Raw genomic sequence first — 25,394 nt, 5'->3', positions numbered from 1 at the left:
TCCTCCTGGCACAATAACCCCCAGCCCCTGGCCTTTCATTCATCTTCCTTGCATGTATAAAACAAGCTATGAGGTCTAAAGGATCACAAAAAGGACAGAAAAATACACTCATACAATCTTCTTTATTTATGTTTTGTTCACTTCATTATTCAATTTATTATTTTTTTTCAATAAATGTTATCTCAAGTTCAGAGGTATGTGGCAATCCTAAAACAATGGCAACTGTAAGGAGTTGGCATCTTTGGAAATAAGCCACATTAAGCATCTGTATTTGAGATTTTTCTACCTCAGTTTACCTATCTAAGAAGAGTAAAATGGTATCTGTCAGCTGACATGGTTGGTGCTTTGTGGGATTAAATTCATGACTGGAAAAAATGTTTTAAGTTTTTTCCTTGAAAGACAGTATGTATTTGTGAGGTGTTACTGTGTTTCAACTGTGAGTGATAACATGCAAGTTCAACTTATTCATTGCACTATATAAAAGCAGTGTATTAACCTATCAGAGGGAATCATAGTTCCAGTTTGGGATGGATTAGTGATCTCTCTAAATGCATGAATATATTCAAACATAACCAGATTCATGAATCTATTTACTCAAGAGACAAGCTGCCATTGTGCCATTGTCAGGGGGAGCAGGAAAGAGAGGAGACTACATCAGGGTGAGAGTCAAGACAGCATTTACAGCTACTGTTAAACTGTTCAACAGTTTGGCAGTTCCTCCTCTGCTGTCTGAAGGCAAATGATTACCTGAGATAGCGGTTGGACCACTAAGGCAATGCCATATTTCGTGCTATTTCATGTGTGCCTTACTGCCAAGAAATTCCAAAGACTTATGTACTTTTCTTCCATTTCCAAATTTGTAAGTTTCATCCATTTACTTACTGGACTTGAATCTGGGGATCTCCTCTGGGTTGAAAAGAGAGTTGTTAATAAGTTGGCCAAACATTTGACCATGAACATTTGGAAGAATAATTGTTGGCTATTTGGACATAAGACAATTTAATTCATACACAGAAAATCATGACTATATTTGAGATCTGTAGCTCTGTACCCACTACAGAATAATTAATCTCCCTCTCTAGAAGTGAAGATGTTTCGAAGGAGCCCAGCTGTTTGCAGTCACGTGGCTACTGAAAGTTCAAGTGGAACGACTGTCCTCAGGTCTGCAGGCTGCAGAAATTTTGCAGTATGAATGCAAACACTCAGTAGCTGAACTGAACACTGAACCCAATCCAATTCATGGCCCTGGAGCCCTTATCAATTGCACCATGTTACTGAATTTAGAGATGTAGACATCTGGGAAATTTTGTTCAAATAACTGGTTGGCATGGAGGCTGACATGAGGATTCAAAGTACTGAGGATTTGTTTGTGTTCTGGTGAGGTTTCAAACTTAGCCCTGTCACTACCTTAGCTGAGTATTTGTTACCTCACCTCCTCAAGATAATATCCTTGTTACCCCACTGTTGAAGTGAATAAAAAGCAAAATTTTAAAATATGATTTAAAATTATGATTATGAATAATTATGAAGTAAGGTTGTTAAATCACATTTGGGAACTGATGTGTGAACTTGATTTACAGTGCAGGCTGGTCGTCTTTTGGCTCTGGCACTATCTGACATTATGTGCTGACACTGTTGGCACCTTTGACATAAGAAAAAATGATAGAAAATCCTAAAGAGACTCTGAAATGTATATTGAAATGTATATTCTTTAATGCTTTAAGTTGGAAGTAGGGAAGAGAAGAAGAAGGACAGCCCCTTGTGTTCAGGTCAGCCTGTGAGAATTCAAGGTTGAGGTTGTTCCCAGTATAACAGCGAGGCTACCACCAACAAACAGGGTAGCTCTGAACATGTCACTGCAGGGCACCAAAGCAGATGGGTGCTTCCAGGCCTGCCACTGTGTCCTGTAATATTAGTGGGTCTGTAAAAAGAATAAGGTATACAGGTGCTGTGTAATCCCCAAGGCCCAGGAGGAGGAGCAGGAAAGAACAGTCTGGCTTTCTGATGGCAGCAAGCTCCAGGGACTGATGGTGTCTTCCTTGGCTCATGTGATAAGGGAATTCTCCCCAAAAGCCAAATCCATGCCTTTTTAAATACACATTACTTTGAATCTGGCCACTTCATCTAGCCTGCAGATTCTGGGCAAGGAGGTGAAGCACAGCACTGAAGACTTTCACTCCCTGCCTGACACATTCCTCTTTTAGGTTATTTAGTGTCTAGAAGGTGACAGTACAGGTCTGTTGGTGAACAAGCGTTGTTAAATATGCTGTTCAAAAGCATGCATCTGGAACAAGGCATTTCAGCATCTCTCTCCCCTGGAGAGTCAAGCAGAAGCCAGAGTTGTTCATATGTGTGTGAAAAACAAAGGCACATAGCAGCAGCATGAGACGAGAAAGGGATCTTCAACAGTTACACTTGCCAACAAGAATGACACTGGCATTTGGCACTTCTCTGATGCCTTTTAGCTCAGTATATTAAAAAACTGTGCAAAGATAAAATCTCTTGGTGAGGGTTATACTGAGAGAAGGAAATGGACTGGCAGATTAACCTCATGCAGATAACTCTTCCTAAGCATTCCTGTTTGGGGGTGAGGCGTGGGTGTTGACATTGTAAGCTTGGGATCTTTCTCTTAATGCATTAAGTATTTTTTCAAATTTAAAATAGCCCAACTGTTTTTTTCCTCACTGACCAGAAAATATCAACCTAGAAACACTGGTTAGAGTTAGATAAAAAATCCCAAATAATTTAGCCTGTAGGTGTCTCTTTATATGGACCATGCATGAATAAAAAACTGTACCTCTCTCCTTGTTTCTCAGTTACATCTGTATTTCCCTTCTCTTTTTTTTTCCTTCCTCCCCAAAGCACATGCATGTATAGTCACAGTGAGTAAAACTGAAAAAGGTACAAGTGCTGTTGAAGTACAAACCTCAGTAATTTTTGCTTTTGAGATCTTTCCGTACATCAAGATCTTTCTGCTTCAGAGGAAAATATGGGTCTTCTGGGAGAAAGTAGGTAGCATCAGAGAACTGGACCAAGGAAACTCCAGCTCTCCTATGCTGACATGCTCCATTGCAGTACACCTCTCCTGGTGATAAAAAAACAGAGCTGACCATACACATAGGCATCTAGCTGTACAATGTCACTGTTACAAAACCACTTTGCACTAATTTTTCATCTCCTATGCCTAACAATTGCAAGTACAAGCTGCAAATCAGTGAGCAGTGATAGCTCTGGTAGCACATACTTCACCGTTGTGTAAGCGGGGCTGGCACCATGTACCCTCTTAGGAGACCAAAGGGACTGCCACAAATTAGCATTCACTCCACCTGCTATGGACAAATATCCATTTGAATTTGTAGGGAAAAAAATCCATTTCTTCATGTTCTTGTGCTAATATAGTGAATAGGTGTAACATGTAATAGGTGAAACATGCTGAAGGACATTAAGTGACCTTTTGAACTTGCATTTGTAGAAACTTGGTTTATTCCTAAGAAAATTAATAGCATCATTTCACATACAAAAATATTTCCTGTAAACAAATGTAAAGCATTTTTATTACCTGAAATATCTGAAGTCACTTCTCCCCATCCCTCCCTCTGCAAAGACTACTGATGTGTGTGAGCAGGATTTCATCTAGCAGTGCTGGGTGTAAGGAGGCTGCACAGGCACACAGAGCAGGCAGTGTGGCCTTAAGGCACAGATCACTCAGGTAGCCTCTCTGCAAGCTGGCTCAGTCACTTCACATCATACCTGCAGTGAAGCCACTGCTGTTCAGGCTTTGCTTGTCCCTGGTGGGGGCTGGGGAGTGATGCCAGGGCTTGGTGCAGCTCTAGCACCTGAGTAGGCTGCCCAGGGCCATTTAGTGAGTCAGAAGACAGTAGATAGAAAAAAGTGGTCCTGATCTAGTCACCAGCACTGCCTAGCTGTCACCAATTCCTCCTTCAATACCACCTACACGGTGTTTTAAAGAGATTGATATAGCCTTCCATAGACTTTGGCAGCCTTTTCAGAGAACTCACTTTGTTTACTATCTGTGTAACCAGATGTTGAGAAACTACATTTTAGTTGCCACATCTCCTAGTGTTTCTGCTTATTTTCTATCACTCTTCCTGATAGCAAAAATGTTATTTATACCACTGTCTAGAAGAAAATTCTCCATATCAATATTTTTGCTGCTTCTCCAGGATGCTTCCTTTTGGGCAATACTATTCTTGTAGTGACATTCTGGCCACTATGCCACTGGATCCCTCCCTTTCCCATATTCAGCTTTGTTCTGTTTCAGCAGGGCAAATGCCTTTTTTTTTAATTTCCTGCTCCAAGTGCTGCTATATGCTCCTAGACCTACCTGGTGACATTGTTGCTTGACATTTCTAAAACTCAGCTTCATGTGTTGCTGCTCTCTAATGAATCGAGTTCCAAGAACATTCATAAGTATATTTTAACTGTACATATGAACCGTGAGATTATTTTCCTCGTTGCCCAACAATTCACATTTTAAGTACCTAGCTGAAGATTTCAGTTCTTACTTCACTTTTTTGGGCAACAGCATTGTGCATGAGTGGCAGTGAAGTGAAATCTATACTGATACAGAGGGATTGCACAAAGGTAGCATCAGAAGACTGACTCCCCTGAGCTTTCACTGGACCACAATTTAATCTAGGTGAGTTAAAGGTGCTAGGGCAATGAGGCTCTCAGCCCTGGCATGAATTTTATCTATGGTGGTTAGGGAAAACATATCATTTGGGCTATTTTGGCACATTAGGCATTGTTTAAAGCTAAAGGAATCTTTTATCCCCATATAGCTCCACTCTGTCTGTGAATCTGCTCTGACCAGCTGCTTGTACTTATTGCCACACAGTCTGCCCTATTTATGCTTCAGTGTGCTCTGTTCTGTGTAGATTATTTCTCTTCCATGTTACAGACTTTTTTTTTTTTTTTTGCCTCTGAGATCTCATTAAGCCCAAAATTAAGGCCCAAAATTAAAAAGAAAACAGCTTTATATGTATTGTAAAATGTAGAGGGATGTAATGTAACAGATTAGGTGATGACGTGTGACACAAATGGGCTAATTAATAGCTCATCATTCAAGGAATTATGTCAGCAGACATAGTTCTTTTCTGTGGCATCTATTAATGAATTTGCTGGTGGCATTTACAAAAGTGTCTTGAAAAATGAACATTTTATTTTTTAATTGAATTGCTATATGGGACTTACAGGCAGGTATCAAAGGGACCCAACTATACTAACACAGAAGAAATGCTGTAAATTTCAGAGGAGTGCAGTACAACTCTGAAAATCTGGCTGTCTCCTTATGGAGCACAATATGATTTTTTTTTTTTTCCTTAATTTTCATTAATTCTGGGCTAGGCACCTGGCCTTCCTCAGAAAAGAATATGACTTCATTGATTCAATAGCACATTTTATTTATTTATTTATTTTAAACGGGCTCAGGGCCACTCCTTTGGCACCTATGTCTGAGGGAGTTGCCCTCTGTGTCTCATTCTGATTGTTGCTGTTTATGCTGCCGAGCATAAGAGCAGCCAGCACATGGGTCTCACCTTCTCCTTCACCTCACACTTATTTCATGTACAAGCATTGTTTTGGCTCTCCAAAAACCGAAGGAGAGTGCAGCCTACCCTGTCTTTCCCTACCCAAGGAGCTGTGGTCATGCCCAAGAGTTCTTTAGGCTTGGGAGGATTCTGGGACATGTTCTTTCTATTCAGCTTGTGTTAACATTTTTATTTCTCCTCCTGTCTCTGGCTGTGCAGAGCAGAGTGGGGCTTAGCACTGTCCAGCCAGGGTGAAAGATGGTCTCTTGTAAATGCACAGGGTGCTTAATGAAAAGGAGTTTATTATAGTGTTAACAGGCTATTACTGGGATATAAAGTAAAGGTTACACTGAGCCCCCATCGTATTTTAAGGGTAAGTGTCTATTGAAGTCTATTTATCCTTTAAAAACAAAGCCTAAACCAATGAGGTCAGAGTACATCCTACCTACAAATAATTCCTGTTCCTAACCGTTCTAAGGACAAGGAAGATGCAAAGGCTTCAGTTTTCTGGAGCCTAAAGTTGCAGATTCAATTTCTCATTTGAAATTAAAGGTGATTAGGTGCATCAGCATTTTTAGAAATCTTTCTAGGATCAGATTCTCAAGACCACACAGATATGTAATTACAGCTGAAATCAATGGGAATGGAACATCAGTTTGAAGAACCTTAGGGGGATTTTCAGAAGTGCCCAAGGCATCAATTTCCTGTTAATACAGAATATTGTCTGGCTGAGCTCCACAGAACAGGATCCATTCTTTGCTACCTGTTGCCACAAAACACACAAAACAGGGGGCAATTCATTTGACACAGGCTGAATACATCCATTAAACTTGCACTCTCAGGCCATTTCTTCAACAGGTTATCAATGTGCCTAACTTAGTGCTCCCAAGTGCTCCCACTGAAGTTACTGAATGTGTTTATAACAGTGCATGAAAAGTCTTCATGGAAGCAGGAGGAATATTCTCCAGACTTTACTGTTCCAACTTCAAAAAACTGATAGCAGTGTCATTCATGAGGTTATCCAGGATCTGTTTGTTGGTGGTGGTGGTGTTTTTTTTTAAGCTAAAGGACTATAGTCAGCAGTGAACTCAGAAAACCTATTTCTGACACGAATACCAACACAGAGAGATGAAAACTAGCTCAACATCAGCTTTAAAAAAAGGAACATGACTTAACAGGAATACATTCTTATTAGCAACCAGTTGTCTGTCCTACAGAAAGCAGAGCATGCTAATATATGTAACTATAAAGACAGACTCCAAAATATTTAAGTTCTTGAACAGAGGTGTTGACAGTTAAATTGAACTTCTGGCAGGCATTTCCAGCTTGTGGGGGAGCAAACAGCAACTCTACAGCTTTCAAAACATTTACCAAAGATAATAATTACAAAGCCACATAGTTTCAGAATGACTTTCATTTGTCAGGACGGTTAACAGCAGTGAGAAGCAAAGCCAAGAGAAAAGCCAAATGCTAACAGGAAAATACTGACAAATCACTTGATATAAAGTTGGGCTGTATTGTATTATGTAGAGCACGGAAACTGCCACCTAGTCACAGCAGACCCACATTGAATCTGGTACGATGGCCCAATCTGAGAAGGAACCAGGCTGTGTTGGGGGTGTAACAAGGAGTATGGTGCAGTCCTGGGGAAGGATTTCCAGTCTGGCAATGTCTGTTTCCCCCTTCATCCAAGTCTGAGAGGATATGAATGGGACTGTGTCTTTGTCAACAGACTCAGAACATGTGGGTCACAATGACAGGGAAAAATGGAGAGAGGAAGAAGGTATCTAAAAGTAGGACAACAGGGATAACCACACATGTGGGATGGGAAGTGTCTGGGATATTATCCTCTTCTGCTTAATGGGAGCAGTAAGTGTATCGATCAGTGGTTTGATTTATGTTAAACAACCATTAGCAATCTAAACTGGTTTCAGATACAGCTTAGGTATTTTGCTTAAAGAGTTTTGTTTTTGTTTTTGTTTTGTTTACTTACTTTAATTTTTATTTTTCACTGTTTATTTCTGCTATATCCAGAACAGTGTTGGTGCTCTTCTGCTTTCTGTCTTGGAACAGGTCCAGAAATAGCAAAATGCTTCAGAAGAGGCTGTTCACAGAGGAGGTCTGGCAGTACAGAAGCAGGAGAGAGGGAAATTTTATGAGTAAATCTGTTCATATTTATTTGCTGTCCTGATTATGCAGATTAAGAATGTTTCAATAAGTCTATTATTTGCTGTGCAGAAAGAAGAAAGATGGGATGCAGAATCCCTTGAGCTCTGCCTATCCATACACTTAACAACACAGGCTACCTCCAAGATGTTACTCTTGGGAGTAACTCACAGCTACAGCAGCTGCCACCAACTACAGTAGCTGGAAGCAGAGATTTCTGAGCATAGGCTAAGTGTAGCAGTTTGTGCAATGTATCACTGCCTGGCCAAGATTTGGCCATAATAGCAGAAGGGTGTTGAGGTGTTAGCATAATACTTTCTCTTTCATACTTCAGGAAATTAAAAGGAACATTAAACCATCTGATTTCTTATTCCTTTACAATAGTTCTGGAAGTGAATATTATAGATACCAGTGTTGTGACAGTGTGAGGTTGAAACTGTTCTGATAAGAGCTGGTCCTTCCAAAAAATAAAAAATAAAAATGTTTCAGCTTGCAGATAATAGACAACTTCAATGCAAGTGTAAATGAAGTTGGAAACTTGGTTCATTGAACAGATGTTAAGGAACATAAGGCAACTACAGTTCTGTTAACTCAGCCTTTTTGAGTTAAAAGCATTGTGCCATCTACAGAATTATTTATCATGGTGTTCTGTGGGTGCAATTCAGTCTGTACTTCTGTTACTCTTGAGAGTCTTCTGTGAAATGCCATCAAAAGTACATGTTGGCAGATAGATAAACACATCAGACATGGTCAGGTCAAATCCCCTAGGGTAGTTCCTAAATTCAAGACATTTCCTAAGATCTTGCTGTTCACAAGTCCTGCATTTCTAAATAAGGTTTCATAGATCTCATTTTATCCACAGAGCACCAGAATTACAGTCAGACCCATCGTGGATTTGGGAAAAAAAAAAAAAAAAAAAAAAAGGAAATCCAGTTTTCCTCCCAATCATGGATGTATGGGTATTTATAGAGGCCCTTGATGATTCCGGGACTCATCAAATGTGATGATAGCAAAGCTGACATTTTCCTGGAAAAGCAAACTTTCATTTGTGACTGGGACTGGAGATTACCTGTCTTATTCTACAAACATGGGCTTTCAGACATGTTAAATTGTTTATGACAGCAGAGTAGGCAACAGTCATCAAAAATATTGGCAAAATTAATAATTTTCTGTAGCATAGTACTAGTTAGATGAATTTGCAATGACCAAAGTCCAAAGAGGTTCACTCAAAGGCTGAATCATTTTTTGAGTTTACCACATTAAACCATTATTTATGTTTTACATTGTGCAGAGCTTTTGCAAAAGGAGGGCAGCATATCCCCACAAAGCTATGTGGACACAAGCTCTGTACACTAAAACCCTATCCTTGGCACAGCATGGAGATATACATTTTAGATACTGTACTGTCTCATCTTCCGTGTACTTGCATTGTTTCTATCTGCTCCCACAGTGACCACTCCCCTCCTTAAATAACCTCACCAAGCTCTTGCCTTTGGCACTAACCTCACTGTCTTCACTCACCCAGACAGTAAAACCCAGCACTGAATGGTCAACCACCTCCCAGGCTCATTCACTGTGTGGCTTTCTTTCCTGCACTGGGAAATAATGGGTTTTAGGGCAGACTTGAGCACTGTGGGCTCTGCTACCTCTTGCCAACCAAGTGATCATCCAGACAACTTGCATTCAGGCAATGTCCAAGGAGTGAAATGTCCCTCTGTACATGTGCTGATAGGTCCAATGTCAGATATGCTCCACAGGGCACGTTCTAGCTGCATCTGAGCTCCCTTTCAGGGGTTTGCTGTCTGCATGACTGATGAGGTTGGTACCAAGGCAGCTTTGGAGCTGCCCCTAGCACACAGTGGGAATTCAACCCCTGGGCTTGGTGATCCTTCTCTTCCAATTATTTCTAGAGAATTACACAGATTAAATGTACAGACCTGATTAGATTTACCATGGGTTTAAGGGATATTTACGTGTTGCATGGTGCACTGCAAACCGACTGTGGAAAACTACATTCTCTTTAAAATATATGTTGCAAGAATGGATCTTTTATTTGTAGGAATCTAAAACCACCCCTATTACTATGATCTAGTTGTGTAAATCCTCTGTATATTGGTTCAGAGGACTGTCTATATGGAGGGCTCTCAGGACTGGGGTTAACAGGGACAAGGTCCTATGATAACCATAATATACAACCTATGAATCCTACTTGTTGTCCCACATCGCTGTAATTAAAAATGTTTTGTCCCTTCCTCTCTTCCCCTTTCTCCTTTAATTCTTATATTATCCTTGCATCTCTATACATGCAGACTGTAATACTCTTCTTTTAACTTCATATCTTGATGATATCGGGAGTGGGACTCCACACGCTCACACAGAAATAATTGATGCCATTTGCATTTCACATTCTAACAGCTTCATAACAAGATCTCTGTAGACTTACACTGAAATTGTTTTCCCACTGAAGTCTTACAACACAGCAGCAATATAATGACATTTTAATGGGATCCCTATAGACTTGCCATGAAATTGTCAAGGGAAAATAGTGGTGATGTTAATTGAATAGGGAGCTAACTCTGTTAAAATAAAATGTGAATAGTAATTGCTCTGCAAGAAGAAACACATGAATTCAGGTGCTGATCCCATAAAGATATATGCATGATATGCATATGAGTAATTTTGCCCATAGAAGTAATCCCCTTGAAATCTACTTCTCTGGGGAACAAAGTTAGGACCTAGAAAAAGCAAATTCATTTTATCTTCTGCATTCATTTACAAAGTAGCTAACTAAAATGAAACAATCAAAGATTGTGCTTCAACTGTGACATTTCCTATACACATCTGTGCAGATGTTAAGCAGCAATTACCCAAAGAGCTTGGCACTTGACATCATACATCCTCTAACTCTACATAAATGCAGTAACAGTTGCATAGCTGGTAAAGATCTTGAGTAAAACCATATTAATACTGAAGTCGCTGAGAATTCTGTCTCTGGTTTTAGCCAGAGCTGGCATGCCATTCCCAGTATCCCTTCATAGGGATTCCAGGCACAAAGCTCAAACACACACCTACTTTGGAGGCTAAATCTACAGAGAAGAAACCTGTTCTTTTTAATCATTGTGTTTTCATTCAAACACATAAGAATGTGTTTGAATGAAAGTTTTCTCTTTTATTTCTAGTGTGATGAGAGAGAAAAAATGAACCTCGCAATTCTCATGCCATCATGCAAGTCTCAGGCTTTTGAATTCAGTTATTTCAGATTTCTAGAGATTGCTGGAGTGGGCAATGCAAGCTGACTGTGGAAAATGTGGTGACTGACCTTACTGCTTTGCCTATAAGATTGTATACAAGAACTACACCAACATCTACTGACAGTTTTTAAGTTGGTCAGAACACAGTCAAAACACAGACAAGGACCAAAAATTATAATGTGCAATGTACATCTGTCCAGAAATAGCTTTTTTTTTAAAAAAAAAAAATTATTTTTATTATTATTTTAAACCGGGAATATTTCTGAGAGTATTTCTTCATAAGTAAAGCTGCTGGTCAGGAGGAGGTAAGAAGATCGATACAGAAAACAAACCATTAGCAATGATAAATTATTCCTTTTCTCTCAAGAGAAGCCTGGAGTCATTGATCTGTTATGGAATCCATGCAGACCTACTCCTCAGATGAACAAAAGGCTGAACAGTAGTGTCCTGATAGGTGGCCTGATAACTCAGAAAATTAGTACAGGGCTGCTGGATGACCTCTGGACCAATGGTTCAATCCTGCCTTCTTGGAAACATCCTGCCTTCATGGATCAGAACTTTCACCGTCAATCTCAGCAGAAACATAAGACATTCTTATGTCAGGTAAAACCCAAACTAGGAACTGAGCTATTAGGAAAAAGAACACAGAGAGAACAAAATGGAAAATATCATTGTGTCTGGGTTTGAATTCATGATTCACCCGTGTCTGAAATATTGCATGCATTTCTGACACTTCATACCAAAAAAAAAAAAAAAAAGTTTAACTAAAAAGAGCGACAGAAAAAGAAGGCTGATGGGAAGGAGGTAATGGCTTCTTTCTAAGGAGAAGCTGAAAAGACTCTTTAGTTTGCATTAAGGACTATAAAATGATGGACAGCATGGTGAAGATGAAAAATGTATATGTATTTATTACTTCTAACGTTACAGGGACAAGAAGACACACAATGAAAATAGTTGCCAAATATAAAACCAAGTGAAAGAAGCCCTGTTTTTTCTCACAACCTCACTGCTGCAAGATATGGCAGATGGCAAAACCACAAAGGAAATCTAAAAAAGATGATATGCCCTCATGGAGAATAATCCACTGGAAGGTTTTAAAAATGCTGATCTAGATGCAACACTGAGCTGACAAATTCTCTTGTCCAGAGGTCGGTAATTGTATAATGGCAAAGAACAATATATACCTACCTTAATTCCTACACTCCTAAGCATTCATTGGAGTTCACTACCAGGGGTCTTAACTAGATGCATTCAGCTGTCGTGGACTGAATGCAGCTGATCTCAAGTCTTAGGAACTGTTGAGTGAAATGAGTCAGCAGTCACTCAGCAGTGGACAAGTTGTATCCTTTTCAAACATCCACTCCTGCACCTGTCTATTCTCTCTGAATAGTGAGGACTTCAGAAAGTGGACTGACTGACTCATATACAGACTCTTTATATGGTCTGAGGGCACCCCAGCATGGTAAGGAGATGCTCCCAATGTTTTGGGACCAAACTAAGAACTTCAAGCAGAAGGTTTATTCAGCCTGTTGCTCTTTCCCAGACACTATGTTCCTAAGAGACCAGGCATTCAAGTGCACAGTGCCAGCACTTACCTAACAGATTCTGAATTGCCATTTTACTTTTCCAAAATCATATAATACTATTTAGGAAAACTATTTTCCTTTTGGCTTTGTTTTACAGCTAGGAACAAAACCAGACAATGAAGCCAGCCATGGCTCCCCTCAGACTGCTCCTGAAATGCCTAAAGATGAGCACATCTGACTAACTCAGCTGTACTGGAACTCCTGGCCAAGATCTATTTATTATGGGGTGTGATTGTCAAGTTACTCATTTCGGTGGCTCCACTGCTGCAGCGCAGAAACCCTGGGTGGTCCATGAGGCCATCATGAGTGCTCTGCACCTGGGGCTGCAGAAAATATTAAGAAGTAAAGTGTACGCATGGCTGGCTTGGTGGACTGTGACCAGTTGGTCCAAAGTTGCGTGAACCACCAAGTTAGCTGTAATCCTTAAGGGGCCAGAGTCCATTCTCATGTATTCAGAGGGAGACCCATAATTATTTCATCTGAAACCAGATCAGGCATCAGAGCTGGACAAGGGACAAAACATTAGGTTGTTTCATTTCATTCTGACCTCTTTTTATGGCAATAACTGCTAAAAGGAAAACAAATGTTCGTAGGGATCTGCTTTGTTCTGCCTTTACATGTGGAGCACACAAGGGGCCTTTTCATGCAGAAAAATGCATAAATCACTCCTCTAGTTTTACTTATGGGAATGCAGCATTTTCATATTAGAGAAATACAGCCAGTAACGAGATGCACAGACATTCAACTCAGAAGAGTAGGGATTTCAGGAAAAAAAAAAAAAAGAAAAAAGAAAAAAGAAAAAAGAGAGAGAGAGAGAGATTATTTAGATACTAGCCAAAATGAAGCAGGAACCTCATGAGGAAATGTGATTATAGGAATTATGCAAGGAAGGCATTTCACTTATATATAATGGGCCAGATTCTCAGCAGCTATAAATAGTTGGAGCTTTACTCACTCACTTTCAGGGTGATGTACTACAAGAAGTGAGCTCCGTGATTACCTTGGGATCATTTAATTACAGGCTTCTTTTTTTGCCCTTCTTTCTTTCCTTTTTTTTTTTTTTTTTTTTTTTTTTAAATCTTATTAGTATTACTGATCATGAAGATATATTAAACAGAAAAATAATTGTTTTGTTGTTGTTCTTTGCTTGATTGTTTGTTTTAGGGTGATTTTCAATTGGCCATACTGCATTCAGTGAGCCATCAGATGCACTAGATGATGTAAAACCACTAATGCTGATGCAGGGAGGTGGGTGGAACACCTACCAAGTGAGAGAGAGACGGTAGAAGCAGCCAGCCAAGTTGATAATATAGTGACCTTCCAGTATTCACCACTTGAAGGCACAGCGTTGTAGATATATCTGTTTGAAAAAGAACACTGGCACAGTAAAAGATCAAACCACATGAGCTAAAGTACAAAGGAACTTGATAATCTCACATTATTTTTGCATCATCCCAACTGAGAGAACTATGTGCTTGCTTCTGATCTGAGATTAGCTATGTCAGACATTGTAGGATTGAAGTGAATGACACCAGAGCAAATCTTCATGTATATTATTTTTAAATCAAACATTTCGAAAACAGTCTTTTTTGTATTTATGGTTGATCAAAGCTTATAACTTATTTTTATAGAAGTTATCTGTGGTTATTTCAAATTGGAATTAGATATTTTTCAGAACTGGTTAATTAAATGCCAGTATATGAAAAATAACAATGTTTGTAGTAAGTTTACAATTATAGTTTTATTTAAAAATAAATGGTGAATATATAATGAGAACTTATATATATATATATGAAGCTGTAGAAAAAATGGCTTAGAAACCAGTTCATGTTTCATTGAACAGTTGCTGCAAATGCTAGACTCATTAGAAATGGTTCTAGCTCCACTAGTCATTGAGTCTAAACAAATGCTTATTTGTAGTAGCCTGCACTCACTATAGTTGTTTCCCAGCAGTCTCTTGCCTGCAGTTTGAAGCCTCTGACTATTTCTTGTAAACCCTTTGGCTACATTTGTAGCTCATCTAAACAGGATAGCCGGATGGCCCAGAACTATGGTAAGGATGTTTAGAAGCTACTGAGCTTCTAACAGCTAGCAACTGAAATGCAATCGTGGCAATCTTAACAGGACTTAAATAAATGTGTTAAAAAAGTAATTTTACATCTTTTGTTCACAGAGATGTTGTTTTCCCTTATTAAGGCTCATGCAGCACATTAGATTTAAAAATAAGGGAAAAATACTCAAAAAAAAAAAAAAAAAAAAGGACGGCAGATTGGTCATGTGTAGGTAAAGTACTTATAAGTGTGAAATTTTGATATGGATATTTTCACCACAGACACTGACTGGGAAAACTTTCCAGGAACATTTGTGCATACTCTTGCTCCAAAGGGCTGGACATTCAGGTCCTGGCTTTTTCTACACCTTCTCACTAGTTGATGCCAACTCTAAGTTGTGGTCTGCAATGTTCTCAGATACACCAGTTAAGACTCGTGAAATAACTACGTCAGACAGTCATGTTTTGCCTCTGCCAAAGACCTGAAGTGGTACTTTGATGACTTCCCTTAGGCAAACTTGTAACCCTTATTTCCTCATGTGGAAGAATCTATTCATTGCATCTATTCTGTAAACTTTTTGACTGTTGCATCTGTTCAAGTTGCAGTAAAACACCCTGATGAAAAAAATTGTGTAAATAGCGTTTACAGATATCCTCTGGAGAAGAGTACAAAGGGAGCTATACCATCTTCTCCAGAAGGTTCTGATACAAACATAAGAAGGGTGTAGAGCTGCATTGACTCCCTTCTATACTATAGTTTATTTTGTTGTGTTGTGAAAAAGGACAGTATATGAAAACAGAAATGACATCTTTGCCCATGCCATTGGGCTTCTCAATCAGCTGCTTAAGGTGGTATATATGCCCTATACATCAGCTGTGTAGTCCCACAAATATTCTGAATTAAATAGTGTTTCTGAGACCTAACTTCATGTCCATACAATCACTATATGGAGCGTGTGCTCAGGTGCTTTCAAATTCTAACTGTCCCATAGTCAGTGGGCTGTCTTTGGGGAACCCTGACTTTGTCTGTTCACTTTCTACCACACATCATTTCCAAAAGGCCTTGGAGGAAACTAGACCAACGTCCCTTGAGTATGTAGAGTAAACCCACGCTGTAAATTAAACTATGCTTACCTAATTCTTAGAGGAGAATGGGATGTTACTTTCAGGTGAAAGGATATTAGTTCCACTTGAGAATATCAGCTGGTTTCTCATAAACCCTATCTTCTCCTGAAAATAAACCATGCAGATGGGCTATTTATCTGATCAGAAGCCCTGCCAGAAAACCACTTGTAAGATGGTGTAAACATACTAAGGGAAGCTATTGTGTAAGGAAAGGAAAGTGAGGAGAAGGTTCATGGTTTGACCTTAATTTTGTTGGGAGTGGGACATATATGACTGCAATGGATTGACTAGAAAATATTGTTGCATGAGTGAGCCCTAAAGTAAAACAAACACTTTCCACGTGCACAGGGGAGGAGAAGAAAGCATTGTTATACAAAGGATGATTTGCATTCAGATTCAATTACTGTTCTAACCAGGATGTGGCATCCCACCTCATAATGGCAGTCCTGAAGATTTAGAATAAGTTTAGCATCAAATAATACACCAAAGCTTTAATGCAAACCTGTATTTGATTCAAATTACTCATGCTGTGGTAGTTTAAACACGCATCCTTCTTTATATGGGTTTGATCAAAACTGGCAGGCAAAATACAAAGAGCAATGTCAATTAAACTCTATGGGTGGAGAGGAATGTATGAAATATAAATGAGAAGTAGCAGGATGTCAGGGATTCTGTTGTCAGAGAGCCATCTATTGTTTAGTAGTGGTTGACGTGTAGTTCATATGAACGCTTTGTCCATGAAGTGATTATATAATTAGATTCACACAGGAAATGCATCATTTTTCGGGTATCGTGTATCTGCTCTCCCTCAGGATAAAGCACTTTGGGAAAGCATAGTTTCAGTATTGATATATGTAACTTGCTGAAGCTAAATCTTGATATTTGAAGCCTTTTCCATTCCTAGGAAAGAAAACCACTGCAAGTGCCACAGGCACATGCCACAGTGAGGCGAATGTTGTGATTTTAATGCAATCTACAGGAATGTTGACTCACTGCTGTATTTCCAAGGCTCAATTTGCCAAGAAGCTGTGATATTTCTATTTATTTCTTTATTTTTCATCTACCTGGTGGGATGTAAGAAAGTTGTCATCCGGAAAGTTGTTCACATGTTTCCAAATTATCTTTGAGCACATAATTAGGAAACTATACACCCAGTGGGTTTGGAGCCAAGAACCTAGAGCCACAGTTGTAGCAGAGGTAAATTGTTGTTCTCCAACAGAGGTCAGAGGCCTCTGGCTTCTCTAGTGACACCTGCTCAGGCATCCTCTACAATTAAAAATAGCACCCACCTATCTTCTTGAATAAGGGGGGTATGTGCTGCAGACTTAGAAACATAGCAAATCTCTTTGCATAACTATATAGATTTATATGCATAGATATATGCATACACATGTGGTTTTTTACTAGGAAAACAACCAACTGCTTTAATAAACTGCTTTCATTCTGAGATCATAATCACTCTTGCATGCTTATGTGCACACACACAAAGGGATGGAGACAACTAGATCTCTAAATAGAAACGTACACATTCTGGCTGGTTTTGGCTTTGCTTTTCTCTCCAAGCCTCCCAGGCAAATGGCAGCAAGACTCTTGACTCTTTCCAAGTGAACCTCCAGAGGCTTGTTTTCCTGAGTTCAGGCCTCTCCCAGGGAGCACACTGAGCTGAGCTACCTAAAAATCTGCCCTGCGTCCTTTCTGGCGGCAGTGTTGGATATGTGAACATGATTGTGTTACCTTTCTGAGGTTGGCTGAAGAGTTATGTCATGTATTTAAGGGATATCAATAGTGTATGTGAAATGTGCACACTCCTGAAAGCAAAAGGATTGTATTGTGACATGAAAAGTGATAGGAAGCACCAGCCTCAGGTTTCCTCAGCCCCAGTGAGCAGTTTAACAAGGCTTCATGATGCATGTCACCTCTCCTGCCATGCCCGTAGGACACGCTGCATGTCTTTATTCCTTGTGCATACTATACTGCCTCATCTGTAATTATAAATATATGTTTAGTGTCACTTCAAAGCCTTCTCTTGGCAGGGGTGTTCCCTTTTCAGGGATTTTGAATCTCTGACATTCCTTCTTCAGAAACTCTGGAGGAGGGTGTGATAGCCTCCTGCTGACAGTTACCTTTGTTCAAAAGGACTGCCAGAGAAAACCTATAGCAATGTAGGAGGAAAATTGACTTTTGTGTCTCCCATTGGATATGCGTTGGCTTCTATAACAGGAGGCCATTTTCTATGCTTGGCTGTTTTTTACCTGGAAGGTATTTAATGATGAGCACAGATCATGGATTTGCAAGACATGGAAAGGTTAGAAGTCGCTTAGACTTTTCACCACAGAAGTCTGCTGAACTATACTCTTTCTGGCTGTGTTTGTTCATTGCATATATTTCATACAGTTCAGTTACAGAAGCTGGAACACTGCTAACCCAGTTATTCTTTTATTATTATTATTTTGTGTGTGTGTGTGTGTGACATTTTCCTGCAAACTGGCCAATTTTTTACAAGTATCCATCTGTCGATTTATTTTATTATTATATTACAGTACCATCTAGAGGTCCCAAATGGGATCAGGGTTCTGCACAGCAGGTGCAGCATGTAGTTATCTTCTGGGAGACAAAGCACATATCCTGAATAGATGAGACAAAAGGATTATTGTCCCTATTTTATATACTTCAGAAATGTTCTCAATTTATAAATTTTGCATACCATACAATGTATAGTCAGACAAGAAATCTGTCATTTTGGATGGGACTATACTATTTTTAAAGATAGCCTGCTGTTCAATATGTACATGTATTCCACTAGGTATCTACCAGATTTCTGGATGTCCAGCAACCATCAAGAATTCTAAGACAAAAAGACTGTTGTGCAGATCAGCACATCGCAGACACATCCACTTACTTCCTTTGGACTGACTGAGAGGTATGGAAATAAAAGACAGAGCTGAGAAGTGAACAAGGTCTGCTGAGTGTTAATCACAAGGCTATCCTGCCTCTTTACTGTTCATTGGTCATAGTCACCTGAAAATGAGAAAAACATTGTCTGGCAAACTTTCATCTTCTTTGTAAGAGACTCATATTTCTGAAAGACTTTTCATCATGTAGGATTTATGAAGATATTTCTGAGAGGGTGAGTTTCCAGACCTTTAGCCCTTGACCTAAAGAAAGCATTTTCATAGACTTCCTATGAAAATACTACAGTGTAATGTCACTGAAGACAGCAGTACTACAAACCTGAGTTCATGGCAAATTTGGGCCATGATTTAGAATTACTATAGGGAGCTAGAATCCATAAGCAATTTGAAACATCCTTACTCAGACTGGTTATGCATTATCCTCCAGGAAAAAGGCAAGGCAGTAGTTGATCCTAATGGAGTTAAACTAATAAAATATTTTTTTACAAATGACCAGATCCTAGTTGCCTAATTTAGGCACAGCAGCACTTAACTACAAGCCACTTCTCCAGCAGGATGACCCAGTGCATCTAAATGATTCAAACAGACCAAATGTGCAGTTAATAGGAGTCTCCGAATGACTATTCAGAAAGCTAGTGTGTTGGATGGGAATTGCCAAGAGCCAAACTTTGAAACCTGCTAAATGCATGGGGGAAAATATCTGACCACACTTCATGCTTCAGGATGTCAAATGCATTCATTTACCTAAGAAGTAGAATGTTTCACTGAGGTTATGGGTAAAGACAGATGTCAGCATGAAAAAAAAAAATAGATAAAAGGCTCTATCTTAACTTTAGGGCATGTGCAAAATATCCCAATGATATTACCAAGTTGAGGAGGTGTGATTCCGCACCCAGAATCTACCTCCAGTTTACCAAGCATTCATACCAATGACGTATTCCCCCCTCCTGTTGAAGCTGGCTTGCTGCATAACTGGGACTGCAAAAGTCACAAGGCAAGGAAGGACAGCAAGAGCAAGAGTGGTCCTGCACTAAAGGCAGAACACTCACCTGGGAAGCACTCAGCCTTTGCTTGCCCTTTGCTTCCGTGTGTTCCTGTCCTTGCCCTTTTTCTGCTCTGCTGGCATACACAGAGATTTACAGGGTGCTTTGATCCACAGCACAGAGGTGCCCTGAGGGTCTAGTGGTGCTGAAAAGCTGGCAACCTGGAGTTTTTCTGGGACCTAAATACATCCATGACCTAGATCGTCAGGATCTAGTTCAAAGAATCTAGACTTGCATTCCTGAGGTAGTCAGAATAGCAATACTGCAGTAGGATTTAGCTGTCCCAGGGTTACATGTATTAGGTTTCCTGAACCCCTCTCAGCTCCATGTCACAGTCAGTAATGTTGTCACCTGATATTTCCATCTTGGATTTAGGTTGGCATTGAATTACAAAGCTCACCCCATTTCCTAGTGAAATGCTTCAATAACTAATGCATGATGTAACATACATGTAGGCATTAGCTCTACAGAGACTCATCCTCCCAGCTTTAATGAAGATACAAAACTATTGTCCACCCAATGAAGGAACATGAACTACTGAAAGGGAGACAGCAAATATTTACCTCAGGCTGTACCCCTCTTCAGGCTGCAAAGGTGCGCTGGAGAAAACACCTCTTGGAGGCATTAACTTCACATGGTCTTGTGGCCTTGTGGCAAGAGATGTTCAAGACTTTGCAGTCCAGCATCCTGCACATTCATCAGCTTAGACTACAAAATTTCTGAGAAATTTCTGAATTTCTGTCAAATTTCACATTTGGACACTTTCCCTTTATTCTGCTGCCAGATCCAAGGTCTTACATACCCACCCTGCTGAACTGTGTCTGTTTTTTTGGTTTTTTTTTTTTTTTTTTTTGGTTTGGTTTGGTTTGGTTGTGTGAGTGTGTGTGACCTACTATAGTTTCAATGGTTACATTTAATCTCTTTTCTACATATCTACCAAGAGTGTCCAAGAACTCTTACATATATTTCATTAGCCCTTGTTGTCTTTTAAGGATACTAAGTCAAACTTTGAGCATGAAAAGGAAATCTGTTATTGTATATCATGGAATTTGGCACCATTTGCTAACATTGACTATACTGGCATATATGTAAGGAATGTAGTATAGCTACATGACCACTCTTCCCTGTGGGCTAGAAGCATGTGTGAAGAGGGTAGGGGGTGCCAGTATGCAAGACAAGAAAGACCAACAGATCCTCCATGCTGGCCCTAATCCTGATATCATAAAAATCTACAGGAAGCTTGGGTTAGTTTTGTTGTTTAAAAGTTGTTTTTTCTATAAAGGGGACAGAGGAACTCACCCCTGTGGTGAAATCTCAAAAGATACTAACAACTGTAATTTAAGTTTAGGAAAGGAGTTACAAACAAAGAAAATGACATGTTACAATCGATTTTTATAGGAAATGAGACTGATCCTGAAGAAAGCAATTGCTTAAAATTCCTACTGCCCAACACCAAAGGTATGCATTTTGAGGTGTTTATCTTCAATGAAAGAAGGATGGTGCTGGACACTTGTCACCATTGTAACTCCTGAGCTAAGGTCCCAAGACTTCTGGATAGCTGGGCTGTAGGACACTTAGCTCTGTTCAAACGGCCTGTAAGAGCAAATGCCAACGGCTGGCTTTGTGCCGTCATACCTGTCCCAGTGGAGGCTAAATACTGTGTTGTAAGACTGACCTACATATCACTACAGAAGAGAAATGTTCCTGCTTGGTTTCTGCCAAGTGCAATAGAGCTCTGATTGGATAGATGAATGATGGCAAATGCGCTCCTAATAAAGCCAATGTCATTAAGTTAGAAAATGAGGCTGCTGTCATGTATGAGTGGTGGCAGAAGCATTTCTAGCTTAACAAGGTCTGACAAAACCCCCTCAACATGCTCAAGTGAAATCAGTGTCAACACCTAATCAGTTAAGCAGGTAATGGATTATTTTTTAAAAAATTAAACCATAGCTGCATTACTTCATTTGGAAAGAAGGAACATGTGTCTTCTACAGATGATTTGAAACATTTTTACAGTTGGCACGTTTGCCAGGTTCAAGCAGAAGCCGCTTTAACCTGAACAGCTGAGATGTGTGCTCCAGCATACTGGCAGAATGTAGGGCACGTCATGAATCCATGGACAAAGGAATTTGCAAGCTTTATCAGTCACTGTCTGGGTTTACATAACAGGTCGGCTCAATTAAATATATATGAACAGCATCTGTTTCTGCTTTTAAGATCACAGTGTGCAATGCTAACCACCACCCACTGGATAGAAACTGGGTGGTAGGATGAGAATCTGGCACTTCAATGAGCAAGAGAGAAACTATTTGTGATCATGGCTGGGAAGCTAGTGAAACAGTCTGAGAAGAGGGTAGACAAATGTCCAAACTGAAGGTTTCTTTGCTTCTGAAAAGTAAACTAGAGAAGCTAGAACCATAGCTATCAATCTGAGATAGGGATTAGAGAGTGATGTAACTCTTCTGCACAGACACAGTTACAGTAAAGGAATAGATTAAATCCCTTGCCAGTCAGTGTCTAAGACAGGACACTGAGCTGGGTGGATATGTCATATAAAGTAGGCCTATTCCTGTATTCCTCAGAAAAACTGCCTGATAAAACAGCTCTGAGTGTCACCACCTAGCTAGCCTGGAGGTGCTGACCATGTGGCAGTGATCTGCCTTGTGCTGCTACAAGTTTCTCATTCTTCTGTGTGCCCAGGCTGCCCCTATGTCTGCAGCCTATTCCCCAGCACTCCCTGTCCCATCTATTTCAATGTGTTTAGGACTCACTAGCGGGACAGAGAAGCTGCATTTAAAACAATCTGGTTTATGTAAGGAGTCAGTCCACTGAAGTTCAAGTGGCCAACAATCACAGAAAAAGAGAAGGTGAAATGAGAGCCAGGGGCTTTCTGTCTCGTGTTTGCTTCCCAGTATTGCTCCCGAGAGGCAGGGGCACGCAGTGTGCAAGCGGGAGGCCTGCGGGGAGCACCCCTGCAGCTCCCGCTCCACTGTGACGCAGGGACGCAGTGCTGTGCCCGGCTGTCACCCAGTATTGCTGTGCCCGGCTGTCACCCAGTATTGCTGTGCCATAAGCGGTGGCCTTCACTAACAGACAAGGAGAAGGGGAACTGCAAAGTTGTTCTTCTCCAGGACTAATTAGCTCATTAGCTTCAGCGCCTGCCGCGTGGTGCCGCCAGCAGGTGGCGCCTCGGGCCCAGGCTGAGGCGGCAGCGGCCCCGCAGGTGCCTGCCCGAGGCCCGCCGGCCTTACGGGGCTGGGACCGCTGTCGGGACCTCGGCCCCGCTCCCCACCCGCCCCGGGAGGGCGAAGCCGCGGTCTGGGTGTCCTAGGGCACCACCGGGGCCGGCTTCCCGAGCCGGGGCCGCCTCGGAGGAGGCTGAGGGAGCGGCGGTGCCGGGAGAGGAGGCTGGAAGCGGGGGAAACGCGCTGGATGCAGGGGCTGGAGCCGGCTGGGAAAACGGGGAGTGTGGAGGAATGGATTTAACCGTGACCTGTGGGGAACGGGAGGATTAGGGGAGGGTTTGCTTCGTGGGAGCAGGTGGGCGAAGTGACAAATATTTGCATTATGCCTTTTTTTATGAAGGCTCCTCACGCCCATAGCGGCTGTTTTGTTTTGCATGCCTTGGAAGCACTTGTAAAGGGAACAAAACAGGAAAAGGAGCACAGTGACACGGACAGGTGTCCTGCAGGAGACAATGTGAAAGCTGCCGAGCGATCAACGTGCTCCAGTTGGTATGAGGAAGCTAAGAACAGAATAAGTCACAGCTCGCTGTTCCCAGACCTGTGACCAAAAGCAATGGGCAGCAGCGAGCAGCTGGGAAAAGACCGAGTGTGAATCACCTGGGGCTGCCCTGCAAGAAAAGAGACTGGGAAGCACCTCCACAGCTGCAAGATTCAATCCTAAAATGGATTTAGACACTCATCCATATCATCCCTGTTGGCATGCTCGGAGAAGTGGAGAATGGGGTCCAAAGTCCAGTGTTAGGTGGCATGGGTCCCCTCACAGCAGGGTGTGGAAGTTAGGCCAGCTACACAAACAGTGAACAGAAGAGACACTGAAAGGGGGATACTGACTAGTCTAGCCTGTAACCATGGCAAGGGGATTGCTATTTTTCATAGAAGCTGAAGAAATGAAATTGTGTTTGGGTAGATGGTAGCAAGAGAGTAAAGAAAGAAGGAACTGGTGTTAACAGAGAGGAGACTAGTTCTTAGTGCAAATGAAGAGCATTTTGTTGTAGTATGTTGATCAGAGTTGAAGTCTCCTCTGTAATATCATTTGAACCCCCCAAAATTATTTGATTTATTTTGCTCTAAATGCCTAGATTTCATAATCCCAGAGCTCCATCCAGATTCTGCCATCCAAGGGTCTTCTCCCTAATATGACATCAGTCATGTGAGGGGGAAATGCTGAGGTCCTCTAGGAAAAATAGTTACCAGGAGTGGTCCCTGGCAAATCAATTCATTTAGCCAAGAGGCTACTCCTTGCCTGAGTCAAAGTTGCTCCAAGGGGGACAAAAATAGTGACTAGGTGTGCAGTAAATGAATTATCCCACCTGAGAACATTCCTCCCCTGCCATCATCCTTCTTGACTGCTCCTTACACCTGAGGCTATAAACAAGTTCTTATTTTGTACCACATGCGATAATAAACTCATCACTTCAGGGAAACATTGGATCTATTTTGTGTGTACAAACTGATGGCAACAGGGCTGTCAAGAAAGAATCTTGACATGGAAAATTAATCATTCATTTTCCTATGTGATCACAAAACTAGATGATGAAAGAGGTGCACTAACCATATGTGGATTATATTAAATTATTTCATATTGCAATCTTACCTGGAAATTAATTTTAAATTCCTGAGAGCATGCACGAAGTTGGAAAGGTGCCTGAATGTCTCTGAAAAAAACAGAACACCATATTTAATGGTAGTATATCAAATCAAAAAAGGAATATTGAGAACAGTATTTGACATCTTCATTTACAATCAGAAAGAGGAAATATGATATATATCACTAACACTTCCAAATGAATCTGGGCTTGGAAATATTGCTGAACTGAGAATGAAGTGAAGGAATCCAGATTAAAATGCGGTTAGAAATGAACAACTAGAGATTTGTCTGAGGAAAAACATATAACATTAGGGTATCTATGAAAAAATACTTAATGGAAGTTAAAACAGGGAAACCTAGTGAAAGCCAGGGTATGTATGCCCCCTCTGCTACATTGCTAAGCCAGTCCAAGGTGTGATAACTGGTCTCTATATTAATTTTTGTCATAGAGTAGAGGTACGGCAGCTCTCATATGATTTTACTCCACTGCCATGTTATGTTAAATTCAGGACAGTATTATTTGAACAGTAGAGACAAACTGGAGAAATTTCAGGAAAGATCAACAGCAGCAGTATGAGACTTAACAGAAAAGCGAGAGCTATGTATATATGAAACACTGTATAAAGCATAAGATGTATTTAAGGGGATTTATCCTTTGGCTGGAACACGTCAGGATGTGTGTCTTTTCCCTAGTAAAGACAGAAAACTGTAAAATATCATCCCATATGCATAGAACAGACACCTAAATAGCTCTCAGTGCCAGCAAGGCATGAGTGGTAGTTCTGAGCAAACAGGCTCTGCCAAGATGTTTACCATAGGGTACATTATGCCCTATCAGATTACAAAACCTGCACTATTACTGTACTGCGATAGAGAATC

The 25,394-nt window shown here is 40.6% G+C and overlaps 1 long non-coding RNA gene across 4 annotated transcripts in view; it reads right to left on the bottom strand.

Moving 5' to 3' along the window:
* Positions 1-418: 418 nt before the first annotated feature.
* Positions 419-25,394, bottom strand: part of LOC311435065 — a 32,461-nt gene continuing 7,485 nt past the window's right edge. The window contains exons 4-8 of one of the 4 annotated variants that reach the window (XR_014691899.1): positions 24,522-24,582; positions 13,818-13,912; positions 7,543-7,670; positions 2,927-3,085; positions 419-906 (exon numbers count right to left, since the gene is read on the bottom strand). This is a non-coding gene — a long non-coding RNA (uncharacterized lncRNA). Of the gene's footprint in view, positions 907-1,442; positions 1,922-2,460; positions 3,086-7,542; positions 7,671-11,438; positions 11,594-13,817; positions 13,913-24,521; positions 24,583-25,394 lie in introns of those variants that run through there. The other 3 variants (XR_014691900.1, XR_014691901.1, XR_014691902.1) reach the window with 3 other exon arrangements.

Source organism: Aythya ferina (assembly GCF_964211825.1).
Source record: "Aythya ferina genome assembly, chromosome: 3".
Classification (NCBI taxonomy): Eukaryota; Metazoa; Chordata; class Aves; order Anseriformes; family Anatidae; genus Aythya; species Aythya ferina.
Note: the sequence above shows the minus strand (reverse complement) of the source record. Positions and strands in the feature narration are given on the sequence as shown.